The 22,768-nt window shown below is 43.9% G+C and overlaps 1 long non-coding RNA gene across 5 annotated transcripts in view; it reads right to left on the reverse strand.

The window, feature by feature from the left end:
* Positions 1-21,936, reverse strand: part of LOC120396113 — a 38,544-nt gene extending 16,608 nt beyond the window's left edge. Inside the window, exons 1-4 of one of the 5 annotated variants that reach the window (XR_005592993.1) lie at positions 21,826-21,936; positions 822-1,079; positions 552-656; positions 285-423 (exon numbers count right to left, since the gene is read on the reverse strand). This is a non-coding gene — a long non-coding RNA (uncharacterized LOC120396113). Of the gene's footprint in view, positions 1-284; positions 424-551; positions 660-821; positions 1,080-21,825 lie in introns of those variants that run through there. The other 4 variants (XR_005592990.1, XR_005592992.1, XR_005592991.1 and 1 more) reach the window with 4 other exon arrangements.
* Positions 21,937-22,768: the final 832 nt, after the last annotated feature.

The raw sequence follows: 22,768 nt of genomic DNA on the forward strand, positions 1-22,768 counted from the left end.
ACGAAGGGTAGGAGGGGAAAAGAGAACCACAAGGATGTGAAGTGGCTTACCCAAGATCACTCAGATCTTCTGAAACATTTTGGTAATAGGGAAAACTCATTCGCAGTACTCCAAATTATATATTTATAATGCTATGCTAAATAACATTACCATTTCTTTCAGGATATCTTCTAGGAACAACTTTCAGCTAATGTAATATAACTGGAAAACTCTATTACAAAAAGCCTAATGAGACATAAGGTGCCACAAGCAAGAGAAGAATATAACGCCGCAAATAGGAGGAGAGAGTTTTTAGCAGGGATTTTCGTTGATGAATGAAAGCACTAGTCATTTATTTCACATAGGAGACACCACATCTTCTTTTGTGTTGTTAGGCAGAGGATGTTAACGAGCATAGGAATCTGGAAATGGAGAAGTCTGCCACTGTGGGGTTAAAAATGCCCATTAGACAGCAGCTGTGCAAAGGGAGTGTAGTAATTTTTTTTTAAGAGACTAACAAGACCAGATTTACTTGCACTTTCAAATGCCTGTGATGATCCAATAACCCTTACCTGACTGGGAATTAGTATATCCCTCCCATGATAAGCTAACAAATGCACTTCTGTGGGGGAGAAATGGAAGATCTTCAAGGCTGCTGTAAACAGAGGTTGCCATACCTACTTTCAGAGGAATAAAGAGAAAAGGGTTCATTGTTCAGCAATTAGCACAGGAAGAAAGAGAGCTGAAAGAATTACATGCTACAGGTAAATATGTCACTTTTGGGGGGAAGAGGGGAGAAAATCTGTCCCTTACACTGAAGAATATCACAGTGCTCTACTTACACATGAAAGGAGTAAATCTTGAACCTCTGTTCTTGAGACCCTTCACTCTTACAAGCTCAAACCAAAAACAAAAGGAGGGCTCATGCACTTACCAGGGATGAAACCCTGGCCCCCCACTGAAGTCAATGGCAGAACTCCCATTCACTTCAACAGGGCCGGGTTTGCCCTCCTCATCTCGACTAACTTTTCACACTGTCTTTCCGCTTTGGAGGCCAACGATCTTGAAAATCAGCTCTAGGAATTAAGGTCCACTGCTTTCTGAAAAACAAACAAAAACCAAACTAACTAAAATCAAGAATTTGCTGAGAACATTTACTATGTTTAACCTAATTCTTCTCTGATCAGAAGCTGAAATTATACTATTGCTTTAGCAACATATTTCAGTACTGTGGGTTTTTTTGTTTGTTTGTTTTTAAGAGAAACTGTTTCCAGCTGTTTCTTGACTGGATCCACCCATTGATGAATCTTAATGAAGGTTCATTTCAGTGTACAAAAGTTTTCCTTAGTTTCTGGCACTCAACATTTCTAGTGTAGCTTTCTCTGTTCAATATCAGTGTTTTGTTCTGATCTTATGGCACTAAGGCTTGGTCTAAGCTACAAAGTTAGGTCAACATTAGGCGGCTTATGTCGACCTAACTATGTCAGTGTACACACTACAGCCTTGCTCCCGCCGATGTAAGTGCCCTACTGCACCAACATAATGACTCCACCTCCACAGGAGATGTTGGGCTTATGTCCATGTAATTAGGGCAACGCAGTGTCTATGTAGACACTGCGTTCCTTACATCAGATGTTCCTTACATCAGATGTCAGTGAAATTAACAAGAAAGCCAGCTCCCGGCTCCCCAGCTGAGCTGCTGGCAGGTCTCCGCTCCAAGTTGGGCTGCCACCTGGGCTCTCCACTCCCTGCTGGGAGCCATGCTGCCCCCCAGGGTCCTTGCTATCTGCTTCCTGCTGTGAGCATGGCAGCTGACTGGACTCCGGGTGTGGATCTTCCCCTAACCCCCCAGAGCAGCTTCCCCGGGCAGCTTCCCCACACTTCCAGCTGGGAGTGGGAAGGTGAGAAGCCCCAGGAGGCAGCTGGCCTCTCGGTGGAGCTGCATGGAGCTGAGATCCTTGGCTCCCAGCCCTCCCCCCCCACACACACGCACACTGACCCTCTTAAGTCAGTAGAAGCCCTTCTCATAAGGACGTGCACCACCGACAGAAGCAGGGTAGTGTGAACATCAGCCACCGCAGTAAGGTCAAATTAAGATTGTAGTGTAGACATGCCCTAAGTCAGAGGTTCTCAAACTATGAGTTGGGACCCCAAAGTGGGTCGTGACCCTGTTTAAATGGGGTAGCCAGGGCTAGCTTTGACTTTTTGGGGCCCGGGGCCGAAGCCGAAGCCTGAGGGCTACAGCACTGAGTGGCAGGGCTCAGGTTCCAGGCCCCCATTACAGGGCTGAAGCCCTTGGGCTTTGCCCCATCCCCATTTGGAGTGGTGGGGCTCGGGTGGTCTCAGGCTTTGTTCGCTCCTCCTGGGGTCGTGTAGTAATTTTTGTTGTCAGAAGGTGGTCGTGATGCAATGAAGTTTGAGAATCGCTGCCCTAAGTCAATGGAGGGGAATATATTATCAAAGAAAATTTGCATATTTACCAGTGTAACAACAGAGAAAATGTAAATGCTAAGTAAGTGAGACTGTCTGAAAATGTCAATATCCCAGTCACGCCCCCTTCACTTTGCTTCCTTTAATCTCTTTAGTCTATCCTGCTGGCTGATGTCCCTGAAAATTTCACTTGCTGTAGATATTGTAGCACAGAACAATCTGCCTTACTTAGCTCTGACCTGTTTATGGAAAAGGTCCAAAAGCTCCCTTAAGACTGATTAAGTCTGATCTGCTAATATACTGCAATAGATTAAAATACATAGATCAGCTGAAATAGCTGAGGTACAGCTTGGACATCCAGAAAACTACAGGATACAGATAACTATAGTGTGTTTTGCTAGGCAGGCATTTTGTCCAGTGCTCTTGGATAAAGTTTCTGGGTCACGCTTTAAGAGACAAGAGTCTAAAATAAAACATGATTTCAGTTACTAGTACGACATCCTTTCAGCAAATTAAATACCACATTAATATTACTGAACCAAAAAAGAAATGTGTACTCAATAAAATCCAGAGGGAGATCCTTACCACCACCCCAGCCCCTTTATGGTGGGTAAAAGCGTGAGAGTGGAAAAGGGAGTCTACAAACCGTGGGTTCAGCCAGGGGAGGAGTCCCAAGGTGCAGGAACTGAGAAATCCTTCCAAGGATGCCATTGTAAGCCCTGGCATACATAGGAGGCATGACGGAGTGTGTGAGAGGAATGAGTGGCAGGTCTGCAGCACACAGGGCATCATGCCGCAAAGATTCTGAGCAGTGCTGCTGCCCGCAGGGTAGCCTGGGAAGGCTACTGTAACCGAGACGGGCCCTCGGGGCTGTCTAAATTCAGCCAGGGGTCATGCCAGTCACTGAAGCAGCTTAGGATCAAAAGGGCACATGGGTGGCTGAAAGCCATCACAGCCACCTCCTAGAAATGCAGCACAGTATTTCACTCCTGAAATTCTACCTATGTGAACTGTTCTCTTGAATTGCAATTAAATGTTAGTATTAAATATTGTTACGCTGGAAGGTGTTAATGGCTGCCATCAAGCCTGATTTTGATCTGTGGGCAATCACAGACCTTGTTAAAGTAACAAGTGTGCTAGCCACCTGTGTTCAAACTAAGGCTATGTCTATACTACAGACTATGTCGATATAACTTATGGTGCTCAGAGGTATGAAAAAAAAAAAAAAAACATATCCCTAAGCCATACAAGTTACACCGACATAAACGCTCACGTGCACAGTGCTGGTCAGTAGCAGAGCTTCTCCAGCCAACCTAGTTTCTGCCTCTCGTGGTTTTATTATGCCGACAGGAGAGCTCTCTCCCATCAGCATAGAGCGTCGCCACCAGACGCACTGCAGCGGCACAACTGTATCGGTACAGCTGCTCTGCTTCAGCACTGTATGGATAGACATGGCCTAGACCAGTGGTTCTCAAACTGTGGGTTGGGACCCCAAAGTGGGTCATGACCCCATTTTAATGGGATTGCCAGGGCTGGTGTTAGACTTGCTGGGGCCAGGGGCCCAAGACCAAGCCCCATTGCCCAGGGCCAAAGCTGAAGTCTGAGTCCCACTGTCCAGGCCCAAAACCTGACAACTTCCTCCTTTGCTGGCGGGGCTCAGGTCACAGGCCTCTGCCTGGGGCTGCAGCCCTTGGGCTTTGGCCCCTCTTCCCAGAGCAGCAGAGATCAGGCTTTAGCTCCCCCTCGCACTTCCGGGGCAGCTGGGCTCAGGCTTCAGTCCCCGCTCCAGGGGTCATGGAGCAATTTTTGTTGTCAGAAGCGGGTCGTGGTGCAATGAAGCTTGAGAACCCCTGGCCTAGACAGAAGAAGCAATTCATCTTTTTTATGGAGTAAGATAGCTGAAACAGGCCTCTTCTCTACCGAATAAAAGCTTTGATGTTTAGAAAGACAAATGTGTTAAAAGACAGAAAATAAGGTAGTCAATAATTACATGTATTGTATTCAATACTATTTTTATTATATTAAAATACTATTTATTTACTGATGTTCATATTTCTGGTTCAAAAGAATCATTCCCTCACAGAGATGAGCCAGAACATTAAGAGAATGAGAAGCCTGCTACTACTAGCTAACGATACTACTCTTTCAGCTCAAGAAGACAATGTTTTTGGAATTGAAGACCCTGGCTTCAATTCCCACTAAAGAACCATGTTGGTGCATTTTTATGCTAGCACCACTGGAAGGCTACTGAATATTTCTATTATAAACTCTTATTTTAAGGCATACATCTGTTGGCTGCAGAAATCCAATACATGCTGAAACGTGGCATACAACATTTCAGCCCAGAGTAACAATTTTACCTACTGTAATACCCACTTATAGAAAGCAAAGGATTTATTGGGAGACTCAGAGCAACAACTCCAGCCCACCTAGCCAGAACTAACTTCCTCCTAGCACCCTTTCTCCCCCAACCAAGACAACCTCATAACATCATAACAAGACAACACAAAGATAAATATATAGCACCACCTGGTGGAGCTTCTGTCTGCGCTGGGGCTTTGAAGATGAAAAAGTGCTATGTAAGACTTAAGCAATATAATTTTATAGTCTGCATTCATTCTGGATGAAATTCATCCCTGTGCAGAGGGAGGGCCATACAAGGTCTACAGGGGCGGCTCCAGACCCCAGCACACCAAGCGCGTGCTTGGGGCGGCATGCCGTGGGGGGCGGTCTGCCGGTCCCCGGGAGGGCAGCAGGCAGGGCTCCGGTGGACCTCCTGCAGGCAGGGCCGGCTCTAGACCCCAGCACGTGCTTGGGGCGGCGTCCCGCAGGAGGGCGGCAGGCGGCTCCGGTGGACCTCCCGCAGGCATGCCTGCGGAGGGTCCGCTGGTCCCGCGGCTCCGGTGCAGCATCCGCAGATGTGCCTGCGGGAGGTCCACCAGAGCCGCGGGACCAGCGGACCCTCCGCAGGCACGTCTGCAGGAGGTCCACTGGAGCCGCGGGACCGGCGACTGCCAGAGTGCCCCCCGCGGCGTGCCGCCCTGCTTGGGGCAGCGCAAATCCTAGAGCTGCCCCTGCCTGCAGGCGTGCCTGCGGAGGGTCCGCTGGTCCCGCGGCTTCCGCAGGCATGCCTGCGGGAGGTCCACCGGAGCTGCGGGACCGGTGATCGGCAGAGCACCCCTGCAGCATGCCGCCCTGCTTGGGGTGGCGAAATGTCTAGAGCTGCCCCTGAAGGTCTATGTACTTAAGACCTAAAAATAGGACTTCTATGGGACTTACGTAGTGTATTTCTAGCCCTTGTGCCGGCTCTCTGCACAGGCCTTGATTCCACCCTCTCCATACAAGCCTTTCACGGACATGAAAGAGTTCTGTATACACACTACTCAGCAGCTGAGACCTGTATTGTGGTTAAAAGATCAGCAGTGGCATTCAGAGAGGATAACTTTCCCATACAGGCTATTTTTCCAGTTTACGCACCTTTAACTTCAATTTTCATAAGGAAATATTGCAAGTCATTATTAGCCTTTAATATGAACTTATATCTTTGGGTATTAAAACCCACTAAATCTCAATTTAAACAGCTGAATTTCATTGCAATTGCTTTTCTGCTCAAGTATAGCAGTTACTCAACTTTTTATTTTAAAAAAAGAATCATGTAGCTAATACAGAGTTATAGTGCAGATCCGATAGTTAAAGACTTTCCAAGCATACATTGCCATAGTTAATTACTGCAGCTCCTTTAAAACAGGTGTGAGCCAAACTATTCTGTCACTATTCCAGGAATATTGCCTGTCTGGGAGATTTTTTTGTTAAACTATACCTTTCAAATCCTGCTGCCAAAGTTCTAGGATGCAAGATTTTTTTTCAAGGCATCTTTAGAGCACTTTAAACTGTGTCTCATACAGATTCAGAAAATCAAGCTGCCTGGAGTGAATAAATCCTTCAAAAATAGTGATATTATTAGCTCTTTCGTGTCACTGAACAGACAAGCTAAACACTGAAAACAGCTATTTCATTAAAGATTAAGGGAATATCATTTCATATTTCACCTGCTCCATTAATATCAAATAAAAACTCTGTCCTCCTGATACAACTAAAGTACAGGATAAGATTTCAGAGATAATATTGTTTAATCTGTCTTCCAGAGAAAAATCTTTCAAGGAAAACGCTTTCAAAATCCTTGATGGTTGGCTCTCAGAAGGTGTCTAGACCTAGCATTATTCTCTTTTTAAAAGATTGTGCAGTTTGTTCATTCTGAAAATACTAGGTCAGATTTTCAAAAATCATTAGCTGATTTTAGATGCCTCTGTTTTTTGGGATGCCCCTAAACGGACCTATATTTCAGAAAGGGCTAAGGGCTCATTCTCTGAAAATTAGTCCCCTTTAAAATGTTTCAAGTTGGGCACCCAAAATCATTAGCCACCATTGAAAATGTTTGCCTTAAATTTTACAATTAAATAATATATTTTAGCAAAAAGTTCTGTTGCACTATGCACTGTAAGGAAATTCCATCTTAGAGCATTATTTTGTAACATCCTTCCGGGATTTCTTTCACAATAGTTTGTGGACAAAATTCTGACACCCGCAGCAGTGCAAAACAACTGGAAAGCTGTTGGATCCAGCCCTCTGAGAATGCTCCTTGCATGGGGGATTCCCTCTTGGATACTGGGCACTATTCATGAAGGCATAGAGAAGCTCATGAGAGAAACTAGCAAATTGACAGAACAAGCGGGCGTCACTGGCACAGCAGAGTGTCGGGGAGGAAAGAGGAAATGAGAAACAAGATGGAGGCTGATATTTATATTACAGTGGCATTCAAAATGTACTATGCACTTTACAGGTACTTAGGAAGACACAGTCACTGTAATGAAGACCCCTGTGGGACGGTTAAATTATAGCAGCCTGACCCTGCCTGCCTACAGACAGCAACACTATGTATTTCCTCCCACCTTCCACGTGCTACCACACCCCCTACACCAGAGCGTGTGAGAGCCTGTCTACTTCAGTTCCTGTGCAACCCCCCCCCCACACACACACACACAGTTTAGCTTAGTCTACCCATTTTTTTTAAAACCACCTGATACATTCACACACATACACCAGCTTCATTTGTCCCTGTATCTAACCATTATTAGTTTGACTACGGATTCCAGTGAACCAGAATGAACAGGCATGACCCCAAAGCTGGTCTATGGGTTTGTAATGAGTTTCAGTTATGGGAAATCCATATTCATGTGAATTCATTTTTTCTAAGCTCAGGGCCTCTGAGCCAATTTTGAACAGATCACGGCAGAGCTTTAGACTCCTCTGTTTTCATTCTGAACAACAAAAGTTAGCTGAAGACTGATTACAAAATAGGCTTCCACTTAAACACGAATCAAAATCTGGAAGGAATCTGGACATTTGTCACAGCCTACTTGTTCTTTATTCTTCTGCTATGTTGCAGGACCCAAGTCCACAAAAACTGAAGCCCAGATCCTAAACTAGTATAAATTGGCAGTGGAGTTATGCCAATTTATACCAGTTGAGATTTTAAATCCTTCAAATTTCCAGGCTTCCCTTTTGTAGAATTACAGACAAGACTTTACCCAGCCTCATAAACCAAGAAGTATGGTTATGCTTTCACAGGGCCCTTCCACTTTTCAAATCTCAGTTATCTTTGTCTTGTATTTCAGTTTACTCATTTGAATTTATAAGAACAAATGTGAAGAGGTGCCAAGGCGATCTTGGCCTTTCTTTAAGAACACACATCTTACCAGGAAGAAAAATCCAGCAGGAGACCCCGCCATATGCTATCAATAAGCGGCAACAGCCTCACAGCAAAAAGATTTTAAAAATACCCTCCTGTCCACAGATCTTCCTAAAGCAACATACCTTTCCCCCCCACTCTGGGGGCACTTTTCACTCCAGGCTTCCAAAGGAGCATTACAGTAGTTCTTAGGAATATCAATATCAAAAGAAGAATTTCTTCATATAACTGGGTTAGGCTTATCCTTTCTGGCAGGAACACAGCATATCCAGATGCTTTTGCATTTGATCTGATCCTTTCTGAGTTCAAGCATCCTGTCAGTAGCCATATGTTGCTGTACCAATGATTCTTAATGTTCTCCATCCCTGTCACTACATTTAAACAAAAAAAAAAAGTCTGCAGTTTTCATAGATATCAGGGTGGAGTGGGGGTTTCTGGAACTGTTGTGCTTCCAGCCCTGGAGAGAGGGGAACAGCCTCCTGAATGACCTACTGCAACACTGCAAGGGAGCTTGGGGAGGGGAATAGAAATCTACTTCAGAATAATGCCAGAAGAACTGACCAAACAGCATTTCTGCAGGGAGAGTACCTAATGTAGTGACAGTGGAATAGACAATTTTCCAATCCATTTATCAAAGAGCTTGTACAGTAATTTACATTTTAAGGAAAGAATAGCAAGCATTAATACTGAGCCAAGAACATTCATCTGTACGTGCAGAACTGTTTGCAAGTCCCTGCCCCTAGGAGGACACTGGAGGGATTGTGCCTCAAGAGATTCAGTTTCTCACAGACCTGCTTGGTGTGGTCATTGTGCCATCCCTACGGATTGTTCCCCCCAGTGCTTCAGCCCCACACTCCATGCAGAGAGATGAGAATTCAGGACTACAGCCCTACCTTTTCCCCTTCTGTTCCAGCCCTTTTCTTGGTACTTGCTTCTTGGAGGGAGCCAGAGTGGTCTCACAGGGACTATTATTGTGTCTCCCCTTGCACAGGTCACACAAGTGGGGGGAAGGCCTCCCACTCTATCTGTCCTTGCAAGGGTGCACAATCTGTCCCTAAGCACTCCTACCCCTCTCATCAGTGTGGATCACAGATGGAGGGAGAGTTCAGACAATGCTGCCAAACCTGCAGTGACAGGTCATTGGGTCCCTATAAATGTTAATGTGATGTTTACTGCTCATACTCCAGTGCCACATGGAGTGCAAGCTGTTTCATGCTGGCTGAGGGCTCTGAGAGGATAATAATTTGAGCTTCCTAGGGAATCAGAACATCTCCTACCACTGCCATGGCTGGGGAACATCATGGGTTCATTCTCCTGTTTATCAGGAAAGCTCAATCTACCGCTCCCTTATCTCCCCCCCACAGACACACACACCAGTTCTGGACACATCATTACTTCTCCTTGCAGTTCCCCGCAAGACTCAATCTCCTGGAATTTGCATGACACAAGAGTCTGTGGCAGGTGATGTGAGAAGGTCATACGCAACCTTGGGCCTTGCAGAAAGAGATTGCAATTTCCCGACTTCACAAGGAACTCCAGATTTGTTTGAATTGACCCTACATAAATAAATACAAGCCTTCCTTTAACAGAGGGATCACAGTGCCCACCATTTGGTAATAAATAAATAAATAAATAAATAAACTCTCTCTCTCTCTCGGCCTCCCCCAAATTCCCATCTAATGCTTTTTAATTCTTTAACTGCTTTGCCAGGAAGATTGCTGAAGTTGTTCCACTCAGATCTTAGCCAAAGAGCCGTGGAAGAGCACCTGGGGTGCTTAGTCTGGCCTAATTTACTTGTAACTAGATGAATTATTCAGTAGTACAAACAGAAGAAAAAGAGTTTTTAACAGAGAAGTATGAGCACATGTAAAATATTCGATAAGGAGGAGAGAAGGGATGTAGCCTCTCGTTTTCCTCATAGAACGAAAGCCGAAGATTTGTAATGGAAGAAAGGAATCCCAGAGTGTTTGCACAAGGATTTTGGCATTAAGTCTGTAGCAATTCAAAAGCATGAGTTTAAAGTTATCCTGAAATTGTTTTAGAATCGTGTACATTATCTTTCAAATCCTTCTACAAATGTTGTTATCCTTCAGAAGTATATCAGAAAAAGTTTTCATTAAACCACTGCTGAAACCTTTTAGGAATAATAAATGTAACCTTCAAAAGTAATACAGCATTCATTAAAGAAAACTATTAGCATTATGGTAGTAGAAGATTGCTTTCCCAAAGTATGTTTAGACCTATTGGTTTAGCTCTCATAGCTCATGAAAAATACCATCTACTGGAGACAAGAGTCAAAGGCAAAGGGCAACTCACCACGGACGTGGTGGGCTCTCATCACTTGAAGTATTTGAATCAAGATTGGATGTCTCTCAAAAGAGATGAAGTAGCTCAACCACAAACTGTTGGACTCACTGGGTGAGTTTTCTAGACTGAGTTATAAAGGAGGTCAGACTAGATGATCACGATGGTCCCTTCTGGCCTTGGAATCTATGCATTTAGACAGACAACTTGTGCCTCTACTTTAGCTCTGGAACTAAACCCTTCTGGCAAGGTTGTTCTAGAGTTCTTCAGGAGGCGTACTAACAGTGTTTCTTCCAACAGTGACTGCCTCTAAGAACCTCATTAAAGTGTGTTTGCACGCACAAAGGGCCACGGAAAAGGTAATACAGCCTAAGGACAGTGGGTATTACGTCTAGATACACATGTACATTTGCAGCCATACCATCTCAGGCTGTGGTCTAATCAGCACTTCAGCATACACTAAGCAGCACAGGTTGGTCAGTATTTTGATGGGAAACCTTCTTGGAAAAGCTCAGGAAGCTGCAGACACTTGGATACTATACTATGGGGATAGATTAGATAAATATATTAGGTAGATAGATGCGTTGAATCACTTTCTTCAGAGTCAGCACTGAATAGAATGTCTCCATCTTGGTTCTAGGAGACTGAATGATGCAATATCTTATCACTCTTCTCTATATGATCCTGGAGATCTGGCCAAATTCAGCTCGGATAATTGTGTTTTGCCTACTTCAGATTTCCCACACTAGTCAGGGTAGATTCAAATCAATGGTTTAAACCAGGGGTCGGCAACCTTTCAGCAGTGGTGTGCCGAGTCTTCATTTATTCACTCTGATTTAAGGTTTCGTGTGCCAGTAATACACTTTAATGTTTTTAGAAGGTCTCTTTCTATAAGTCTATAATATATAACTAAACTATTGTTGTATGTAAAGTAAATAAGGTTTTTAAAATGTTTAAGAAACTTAATTTAAAATTAAATTAAAATACAGAGCTCCTGGACCGGTGGCCAGGACCTGGGCAGTGTGAGTGCCATTGAAAACCAGCTTGTGTGCCGCCTTCGGCACACGTGCCATAGGTTGCCTACCCCTGGTTTAAACAAATTTGTTACCTCTTTTTATGGAGACTGTATTTTTTAATTAGACTTGTTTAAAACTCAGATTATATTTTACAGCCATCTCCTTCAAATATGTTCATTCTAAATTATCACTTAAATGAACTGAAAAAAAATTACTTCCATAAGTTGAATCAATATGTCATGAATTGACGTGCAACAGTAAACAAAGCAAATACAATTGGATAGAGCAATTATATATCCCAGACTACAAAATGACTGGTAGTGTTCTCTGAATCTCAATATTTGCAACTTAATGATGGTTGAAGAATTGAAACAGTTCTTTGTAATTGAGTGGGCTCACTACATTTTCTAGAATAGGATAAATAAATCCCTGCACATCCTCATCTTTTATTTTGCTTGAAACATGAAGACTAACTTTGCTGCTTTGTCCATTTCCAATCAGATTCTGAAGTTTAAATGAAGTAATCCAACTAGGAAGAAAATTATCTATTTCCCTCTATTAGGCTTTTCTCAAGGCATCATCAGCATAGTATCTAGCACTGGGATTTTTGAGGGAATTTGATTTTCAATTTAACATGATTGCTCTTCAGAGGCAAATTGAATTTTCTTGGATGAAATAATTTCTCATGTTTCCAGAACATCTGAAAAGCTTTTTTAAAAAATTCATCATGAGTTCTCTTTTTTTTTGTTTGAATGAGCCTAACAAAGTAATAAAATAGACTCTTCAAATTTTCTTCATAATTAAATTGCACCGAAATCTGAAGCATAGGCTAAATTTGAATAATTTAGGTTGTAAGTGATCTAAATTATTAATGATTGTTGTAGCTAATCTAATTGTCAGAATTATAGTCAGAACTAGGTCAATAGCTCATGTCATTCTTATTCTTTAAATGCCTATATGTTAATGCTAGGATCCTGGATAACAAACAAGGGGAATTGGAATTATTCATTTACAAGCATGAATTTGATCCAGTTGGTATTACTGAAACCTGGCAGGATGATTCGCATGATTTGAATGTTAAAAGTAAATGGTTATAACCTATTTAGGAAGGAGCTCTGTATGAACAAAATGACATGAGCTGGTTTCGAGTCACTGACAACTCAGAAGAAAATGATCTTGAATGCATGTGGATCATCATCCCAAAAGGCGCAAAATGGGGTATTTGTGGTGTCTGCTTCAGGCCACCAAATTACACTAGGGAACAGAATGACCTAATCCTTCTGTATCTATCTGTAATGTGTAGAAAAAAATGCTGCATGATCACAGGAGACTTCAATGTCAGTGACATGTGCTGGGGGTCTCATGCTGCCAGTACTAAAACGTTCTTGGAACTTCTAACCATTACAGATGACAATTTCCTAACTCAAAAAGTGTTGCATCCACAAAGGGAAAATTCTATATTGGACCTCATCTTGACAGACAAAGATGAATTCATCACAGAACTAAGAATTAATGGTGGCTTAGGTGCAAGTGATCATAACTTGATTACTTTTATATTTTGTGCAAATCGAATAAAGTTCAAACCAGTAATATATATCATGATTCTTTAAAAGAGCCAGTTTCACAAATCTGAAAACATTTAGGAGCTATAACAGTTGGGAGAATAGAAAAGCATGAATAATAATTGGTAATTGTTTAAGAACAGTTTATTACACTCCCAAAAAGCCAATATCCTGCAATCAAGAAAGAAGGCTGCATTGTTTGAAAAAAAAAAAACAACACCAAATTTAGAGGGGAAGTGAAGGCAGCTGTAATATATATATAAATAAAACAGATGGAAAAAAGGAAAATTTATAGTAATGAATACAAACCAGAAGCTCAGAACTAAGAAAATTGATAAGGGAAGCAAAAGGACACAAGGAGCAATCTAGATTTAAGGCTAAGAAGAAGTTTGGTATGTATATTGGACCAAAGAGAATCATAATAATGGTGTTGGCTCATTCATGGGCCGTGGAACTAGGGCAGCTACCCCAGCCATGGCCTGATGACCTTTTGGCTGGGTCAAACCTGAGTGGTATTGATACCCCCCATGCCAGGGGTCACAACACCACTCACTCAAATTTGGGCTAGCCACCACTCACTCAGACTTAGCCTGGCTATCCCTCCATTATGAGGAAGTGCAGCCAGGTCAAATCTGAGGGAATGGCATTGAGACCTGGCCTCAGCTGCCCCTCCATCATGACTAGGGTCGGGGAGCGACTGGGCCAAAATTTGAGTGAGTGACATTGCAACCTCATGCAAACCTGGTCCAAACCTGAGTGGCACTACCACCCCATGCACCAGCTTGCCATACCACTCACCAATGTAGGCGCTAATGGGCTTGGGTGGGGGGAGTCAGACTGCTGGTGGAGGGGAGAACACCTCCTGGGGAAATGGAGGTTCAGGCACGGAGGCTATTTCCCCCCCCTACACACACACACACACACACACACACCCTTTAAATGAGGCTCCACAGCCTGTGGGTCCATTACTGGATGGGATTAGGTAAAGTTGTCAATAATAATTCAGAAAAGGCCAAAGTGTTCCGTAACTAGTTCTGTTGTCTATTTGGGTGAAGAACAGATAATGTTGTCATGATGACGATGATGAAACGAAACACTTTTCATTCTAATAGGAACTCAGGAGAATGTTAGACAGCAGTTACTAAAGTTATACATTTCTAAATCAGCAGACCCTGATAACTTGCTTCAAATAGTTTTTAAAGAGCTGGTTAAGGAGCTCTCTGGACTGATAATGCTTATTTTCAATAACTCTTGGAACACTGGGATAGTTCCAGAAGACTGAAGGAAACCTAATGTGCCAAATATTAAAAAAGAGTGAATGGAACAACCTAGTTAATTATAGGCCTATAAGTCTGATATTGATCCCTGGGAAAATAATGGAACAGCTGATACAGAACTCCATAAAAAAATTAAAGGAAGCTAATATAATTAGTGCTAATGAACAGGACTTTATAAAAAATAGAACCTGTCAAACTAATTTGACATCTAATGCAGTCCTTGGATGAATAAACAGGGGAATATCAAGTCAGAGTAGGGAGCTTCTATTCCCTCTGTATTTGTCACTGGTGTGACTGCTGCTGAAATGCTATGTCCAGTTCTGGTATTCCCAGTTCAAGCAGGAGTACACCAAAGCGCACTAGAGAACTTTTAGTGCATGGTAGCAGGGTCCCTAGGGCCAGTTAGCATGCAGCAAGCTAGTGGGCTGTTGATTCACACCCTGGCCAGCCACACATTAATTCATCATGTAGACAAGCCCTCCAACTAGAAATAAGGTAGAGGATTTTAACAGTGAGGGCAATTAACTATTAGAACAATTTACCAAAGGTTGTGGTAGATTCTCCATCACTGGCAATGTTTAAATCAAGATAGGATGTTTTTTTCTAAAAGATCTGCTCTAGTTCAAATAGGAACTAATTCTGGGAAGTTCTATGGCTTGACTGTAGGCGGTCAGACTAGATGGTCACAGTGGTCCCTTCTTGCCTCTTAATCTGTGAATCTGATATGAGAGGCAATGACCAATCCTCACTTTCCTGCTCCAAATAATTTGCATGCTGCATTTCTATTGGTTCTGTTGCATACAGGTTGGGCCTGTACACACGTGCCAAGACTTTCTAGTGGTAGATTGCTTAATCATTTAAACACCAACAGAAGGGACACAGGACTGGTCCCATTGTCAGGGCTCCATGAGGCTCTGTGGCCCCATCCCCAGGGTGGGGCAGAGCAGAAGTTATAGCAGGTCCATAGCTGCCCTTTCTGTGGTCAGAAGTTGGATGTGACATGCTTTATGGCTCTCTCATCTTAGCTGGTGTCTGGCTGCTATGTGCTGGAGACGGCAGACTTAATGATGAAGGTGCTTCAACAATGGAGCTACCAGCTTCACTCCCAAGGCAGCTTCTCTTTCCATCAAAGTTCCTGTGAGTCCACAGGGATCTCCATGCTATCATAACAGATAGGATGCACAGGAGAAAATCTCCTACTGGGAAAGAGGAACACTTCTTCTCAGAAAGCAGTGCTTGCAGGTAACTTAACGAGCACAGCTGGCCTGTAGTAGGCTGCCTAATTGGCTACACTGCCTGATGGGTGAGAAGAGTCAGCAGACTGGCTCTTAAGCCTAGCAGTAGCAGCAGTTCAGAGGCTGCTCAAAAGCATTTGCCCATGGCTGTGATAGCTCCTGTGCCTGCTTGTTCCCAGCTCTGCTCTTGCACTGGCCCCAACCAAGGTAACCCAGTCCTAACTCTCAGCTACGATTCCTGACTTCGGCTCTGATCCCTGGCCTCTGACTCCAGTTCCGAACCTTGGGTCCTATATCTGACTTTGTCTCGGAGCCTTGGCTCTGGTGCCTGGGTGCTGACTCCTGTTCTAACCATCAGGCCTGACTCCTGGCTCTAACCACGCGGTGAGACTGCCCAGGTCTAGGACAGTTTGAGTAGCCCCAACACAAACTATAAGAGAACTAGAGCTGATATGGCGAGCAAGGATTCTACAAAGGCCTCTCTCTCTGATGGAGATAGTAGTAGACCTACAGACCTTGGCTGGTCCAGCTTGCCACCGTGTAGGTGCAGAATGTGGTCCTACAAGCTCAAGCCACACTTCCTTCAGCTCCAAGCCCCGCTCCCCATGAACCCAAGATCCCCCCACCTCACAGGTTCAATGGCAATTGTGACAAACATCATATGTTCCTGGGGCAGTGTTGGCTCCTTATTTTTGCTGCTCCTACCACACTGACCAAGCAATTGATTATCAGCCTGCTTACTGGGGGTGGGGGTGCTTTGTCATCTCCAATCCTAGAAAAATCAACCCCGCTTCTGGGAGAATTTGAGGACCTGGAGGTGATCTTCAATGTCCCGAGTCAAGAGCATATGGCTGAAGGCAAGTATCAAGTGTTGCCGCTGTGATGCCAGCCAATTGCTAAATATGCAGCAGTTCCAACGCCTGGGAGTAGATATGAAGTGGAATGAAGCCACTCTGCAGTATCATTTCTGGCTCAGCCTAAATGATGGTATTAAAGAATAGAATCCCTGTCTGGCCTGGATGCTTAGCCAACCTGTGTATCAAGATCAATGACTGCCTAACCAAACACCACCAGCATAAAAGATGATCCTCCCAACTCCCACCAATTCTGGCCCTGCCATCACCAGCCCCTACTCTGTCACCTGGAAGCTTGCAAGTTGGTCAGGTCCAGGCTTTCCAACATGGAGAAGAATCTACACTTGGTATCAGGCCTATGGCTATACTGAGGGGAGAAAGGACACTTTGCAATAAGCTGGCCTGCCTCGGTCCATAGTGCCCCCTGGTTGGGAAACACCAAGCCCCAGCCCCAATAGGGGGGTTTAGGCTTGGGTGACAGACTTCTCCTCTCCCCAGCAGAGCCCACACCAACTCTTGTCTGCTGGTACCCTGGTGAGGGCCAATGAGCATACAACATATCTCCAACTCCCTCTCCAGCATCCCACAATGCCCAACATCAATCTACAGGTGCTGAGTGTACTTGGGTCCCTCGGCAATTTCATGGACTTGGAGTTCACTGAAACACACAATATCCCCACTAAGTGCAAGGACTTCCCCAAGTTAGTGGAGTCCAAAGACAGGTCACTCCTTTGTCAGGACCGGTTACCCACCAGACAGCTTCCCTAGAGATAATTACCCTTTGAGGTCACTGAGAAATTCTCCTGTTTGGACTAATTTGTGCACTGCATTCATCAGTTGTCCTTGGCATCCCCTGGCACATTGCCCCTGGTCCATGCGTCTACTGGCAGTTGGGCATGGTATGCTTTAACTCCTCTTCTTGCTGACAATCCTGTTTCCCAAGAGCTGACCCAGGACCAGCAACCCCTTTTGGCAGACTCAGCCCACCAAAGAATATGCAGGGAGGGTCCAAAGGGAACCTCTAACAGCTCCTGGGATTCCTGTTAAATATCAACTATGCTCATGTGTTTGACAAAAAGAAAGCTGACACTCTACTGTCCCATTGCAGCTATGTCTGCCCCTTTGACCTAGAGCTGGGAGAAGAGTTCCTTTTGGGTGCATTTACTCCCTCTCCGAACCCAAACTATAGGCCCTCTGGGGTTATCTTGAGGAAAACGTGCAGAGGGGGTTTATTCATCCCTCCATGTCCAACTGTGTCAACAGCACAATCAACAGCAGTATGATGTCCTCCATCCATTCCCTACTCTCCAATGACCCATTCACATCCCAGATCTGTCAGACCCTGCACAATGCGGGTACCCAAACCAACTCCAAGTTCTGACTACAGAATGGCCTCTTCTATTGCAAGGGTTGTATTTATGTTCCAGAGGGACAATCTAGGTTTCAGATATTGAAAGTATGCCACAATTTGCTACTTGCAGACCATTTTGGCCAATTCAAGGTCTGTAATTTGGTTGCTGCAGATTTAACCTACACTGGATGCATCGGGAGCCCAAGGAACACTTCCAGTCTGCCAAAGAAGCCTACAAATACCATGTGGACCAAACCTGTCATGCTGCCCCAATCTGCCCATTGGGGACAAGGTGTGGCTGTCTGTCCAGAACCTTAAATCAATCCATCAAACTAGACTACCCCTACAAGATTATACAACAGGTAAACCCAGTGGCCTTCAGATTACAGATGTCTGAGTCTGTGAAGATCCACTCCGTCTTTCACATCTCACTTTTAAAGCCCTACACTGAGAACCCATACCCAACCCTCTCCTATCCTCCATTGCTATCCATAATAGCCTATGGACAGCAGAAGTACTAGGTCCACCAAATCCTCAATTCTTGGTGAATTAGGGCAAGGCTCCAGTACTCAGTGAAATGAGAAGGCTATGTACCAGACAAGCGGTCTTGGGAGCCAATAGAGAACATCAGCACCTCAGAACTATTCTGAGAGTTTCTTCAGACTTACCCCAAGAAACCAGGCCCCAAAGAGGTGCCCTCGGGGGATGGAGAGTACTGTCAGGAATCAGAGCTCGCAGCAGAGTGAGTTTGGAAGCAGATCCTACAGCAGAGTTTGTCTCTGGGCAACCTAATGAGTGCAGTTGGCCTGCATAGGCTGCCTGATTAGCTATACTGCCTGACTGCTGGAAAGAGTCAGCAGATTGACTCAAACCCAGCAGCAGATCAGCAGCTGCTTAAAGCGCTTGCCCACGGCTGCTGATAGCTCCTGTGCCTACTTGTTCCCAGCCTTGCCCCTGCCTTGCCTCACTCCGGATAACCCAGTCCCAACCCTTGCCTCGGATTCCAGAATTCTGACTTGGCTCTGAGCCTTGGCTCTGGCACCTGGCCACTGATTCCTGGTCTAAAATATAATTAGGAAGGCCAAAAAAAATCTGAAGAACAGCTAGCCAAAGACTCAAAAAGTAATAGCAAAAAAATGTCTGTATATTAGAAGCAGGAAGCCTGCTAAACAACCAGTGGGGCCACTGGACAATCAAGATGCTAAAGGAGCACTCAAGGACGATAAGGCCATTGCAGAGAAACTAAATGAATTCTTTGCATCGGTCTTCATGGCTGAGGATGTGAGGGAGATTCCTAAACTTGAGCCATTCTTTTTAGGTGACGAATCTGAGGAACTGTCCCAGATAGAGGTATCATTAAAGGAGGTTTTGGAACAAATTGATAAATTAAACAGTAATAAGTCATCAGGACCAGATGGTATTCACCTAAGAGTTCTGAAGTAACTCAAATGTGAAATTGCAGAACTACTAACTGTGGTTTGTAATCTATGATTTAAATCAGCTTCTGTACCAAATGACTGGAGGATAGCTAATGTGATGCCAATTTTTAAAAAGGGCTCCGGAGGTGATCCGGCAATTACAGGCCAGTAAGCCTGACTTCAGTACCAGGTAAACTAGTTGGAATTATAGGTGGTCAACAAGCATGTGGACAAGGGGGATCCAGTGGATATAGTGTACTTAGATTTTCAGAAAGCCTTTGACAAGGTCCCTCACCAAAGGCTCTTAAGCAAAGTAAGCTGTCATGGGATAAGAGGGAAGGTGCTCTCATGGATCGGTAACTGGTTAAATATAGGAAACAAAGGGTAGGAATTAATGGTCAGTTTTCAGAATGGAAAGGGGTAAATAGTGGTGTCCCCCAGAGGTCTCAATTAGCTGTTACCACTCAAGAAAGAGATCTAGGAGTCATTGTGGACAGTTTTCTGAAAACACCCACTCAATGTGCAGCTGCAGTCAAAAAAGCAAACAATGTTGGGAATCATTAAGAAAGGGATAGATAATAGGACAGAAAATATCATATTGCCTCTATATAAATCCATGGTATGCCCACATCTTGAATATTGCATGCAGGTGTGTCAACACATCTCAAAAAAGCTATATTGGAATTGGAAAAGGTTCAGAAAAGGGCAACAAAATGATTAGGGGTATGGAACAGCTTCTGTATAAGGAGAGATTAAGAAGACTGGAACTTTTCAGCTTGGAAAAGAGACGACTAAGGAGGGATATGATAGAGGTCTCTAAAATCATAACTGGTGTGGGGAAAGTAAACAAGGAAGTGTTATTTACTCCTCATAACACAAGAGCTGGGGGTCACCAAATGAAATTAATAGGCAGCAGATTTAAAACAAACATAAGGAAGTATTTCTTCACACAACACACAGTCAACCTCTGGAACTCTTTGCCAAAGGATGTTGTGAAGGCCAAGACTACAACAGGGTTGAAAAAAGAACTAAATAAGTTCATGGAGGATAGGTCCATCAATGGCTATTAGCCAGGGTGGGCAGGGATGGTGTCCCTAGCCTCTGTTTGCCAGAAGCTGGGAATGGGCGACAGGGGATGGATCATTTGATGATTACCTGTTCTGTTCATTCCCTCTGAGGCACCTAGCATTGGCCACTGTTGGAAGACAGGATCCTGAGTTAGATGGACCTTTAATCTGACCCAGTTTGGCAGTTCTTATGCTCTTATGTTCTCTAACCACTAGGAATGACTGCCCATATCCCATTCTCTGGCACTCTTGGAGCATTCGTGTGGGGGTGGGAAGGCATTGCGTGGGAGGCATCTTTAATTCTGTAAAAGCAGCAAAGAGTCCTGTGCCACTTTATAGACTAACAGACGTATTGGAGCATGAGCTTTCGTGGGTGAATACCCACTTCGTCGGATGCAGATCCAGACTAACACGGCTGCCCCTCTGATCTTTAATTCTGGGATTTCCTAACTTTTTGAGTGCTTGATTTGTTACATTGAATGTTCTTTTAATGTAATTTGTGTGTGTAATAGTTTGCATAATCTGACTTAAAACAGCCATCACAATTGCAGTCATGTAGGGAGGCTGAACTTCACATGTCATAATTGAAGGCCTCTTTATATTTCAGACAAGTGTGCTTTAACTCACTACCCCAAGTAAACAGATCTACTCAATCAAAAAAACAACAGGTGTGGGATCTTCAAAACAGATTATGACAAAATTAAGAGGCTATCGCAGCCGGAATAGGAAGAAGAGACGAAAACTGCGCAAGAAGAGGCGGGATAAAAGGCACAAGAAGAAAAGTCTTGGGAAGAAGAGGAGCGGTAAAAGCCAAACCTACTTTACAGTGATATTTGGATTATTACTGTAGCTCTTTAATATGATTTGGAAAAGGTGTGCCAAATAGTTGGATAAGCAGATTGGATAGCAAAGGGGCCCAGACTGAACAGAGACAAAAGTCCACAGAACAGGATCAGCATGGGTATTACCAGTACAAGCTTTCCCTTCCGCTGCCAGGGTACCTTCATGGACATAGCGCCTCAGACTAACATGGCAGTTCAGTCTCCAGGCCATGTCCAAATCACACTTGCATCTCTACTGAAACTGCCAGCAGAGGTGAAAATTAGTTCTAGCTGCTGCTATGTTTTCTGTGATATGGACAGCTGTCCATTGGGAACTGAACTAGGAGCATTCACTCATTATATGCAGGATAACACACAGCCGTTAGATGGTCACTGAGCAATATATGAATATCAGTTGAGTGGGCTTTATTCACTTCTCCCCTTTTCTGTCATCTACACAGCGTACAAGTGCTTCTACAGGAGGTCTTAAAGAGTCAGCTGTATCCTCTCACCTATCGCTGCCACATGAAAACAAGCCTTTCAAGTCCAAAGCAAGCTGAGGAGACACTTTGCAAGATCATGGAGCTTTTGTAGCATGAGACTTAACTAAACCACATTTCTTATTCTGACTATTTCCTGATGTATTTTTTTCCATGGTTAACTGCTGAAAATGAGTGTTCCAACTTTAGGATAAGTAATGAACGGCAATTTGATCTGTTTTGTTTAGTCAAGTGTGAATTGGTTTATACAAATAAGACTTACCCATACTGCTTAGAGCTGTGATTACGTCAGATCTAAGATACAGGACTCATTGCAGAACACTACTTGAATGGGAGACTACCAAAGAAAACTGAAGTGCACCAGACACAGTTGAGTCAGTGATGCAATAGAGTGTGTAGCAATCTCACCACTGAGTCAGTATTGAAACACAATGTCCCAAAGTGACATTAAAGGTCATTGTGATGCTGGAAAATGTGCTGTCCTTTGGATGAGAAGTAAAACCGTTGCCTTGACCACTCATTATATTAGAGACATATAATAATGTATTCCCATTCAAAAAACGATGTGAAAGTGAAGGTAAAGTTGAAAGGCCATATCAATTATTTAGGGGAAACTATGCTACAGCAATGTGTAATTATTTAAAAAAACAAGCATTATAAACCCAGAAACTTCATAGTTAAGTTTATACTTAAACAAAATCCAAACATGTTATGGTATGGAAATAGACAATTAGAGCACCCAAACAACCTTAACTCTGCCCTGTAATTACACCTTTAAGGGCAAACAATATTTAAAACAAACTGTATCTTTAAAGAAAATCAGTGTAATCTAATCTTGGATCACAGACAAACTGTGTTTACAACTGTTTTGTGGCTGCAGGGAAGGGGCTGGGGGCTAGCGTCCCCGGCCGGGAGCTCAAGGGCCGGGCAGGACAGTCTTGCGGGCCGGATGTGGCCCACGGGCCATAGTTTGCCCACCTCTGATCTAGATAATACTTAGTCCTGCCATGAGTGCAGGGGACTGGGCTAGATGATCCCTCGAGGTCCCTTCCAGTCCTACACTTCTATGATTAACAGTTATTTTTTGCCATTGTATTCATCTGGAAGTTTATCTTTTATGAAGAACCCTTTATTCTCAATGAGACAAGCCACAGCAATCCTCTGGGAATATACAGCTCGGCAGTTCAATTTCTAGTCAAACAAAT

The sequence above is a fragment of the Mauremys reevesii genome, linkage group 1 (assembly GCF_016161935.1).
Source record: "Mauremys reevesii isolate NIE-2019 linkage group 1, ASM1616193v1, whole genome shotgun sequence".
Lineage (NCBI taxonomy): Eukaryota > Metazoa > Chordata > Testudines > Geoemydidae > Mauremys > Mauremys reevesii.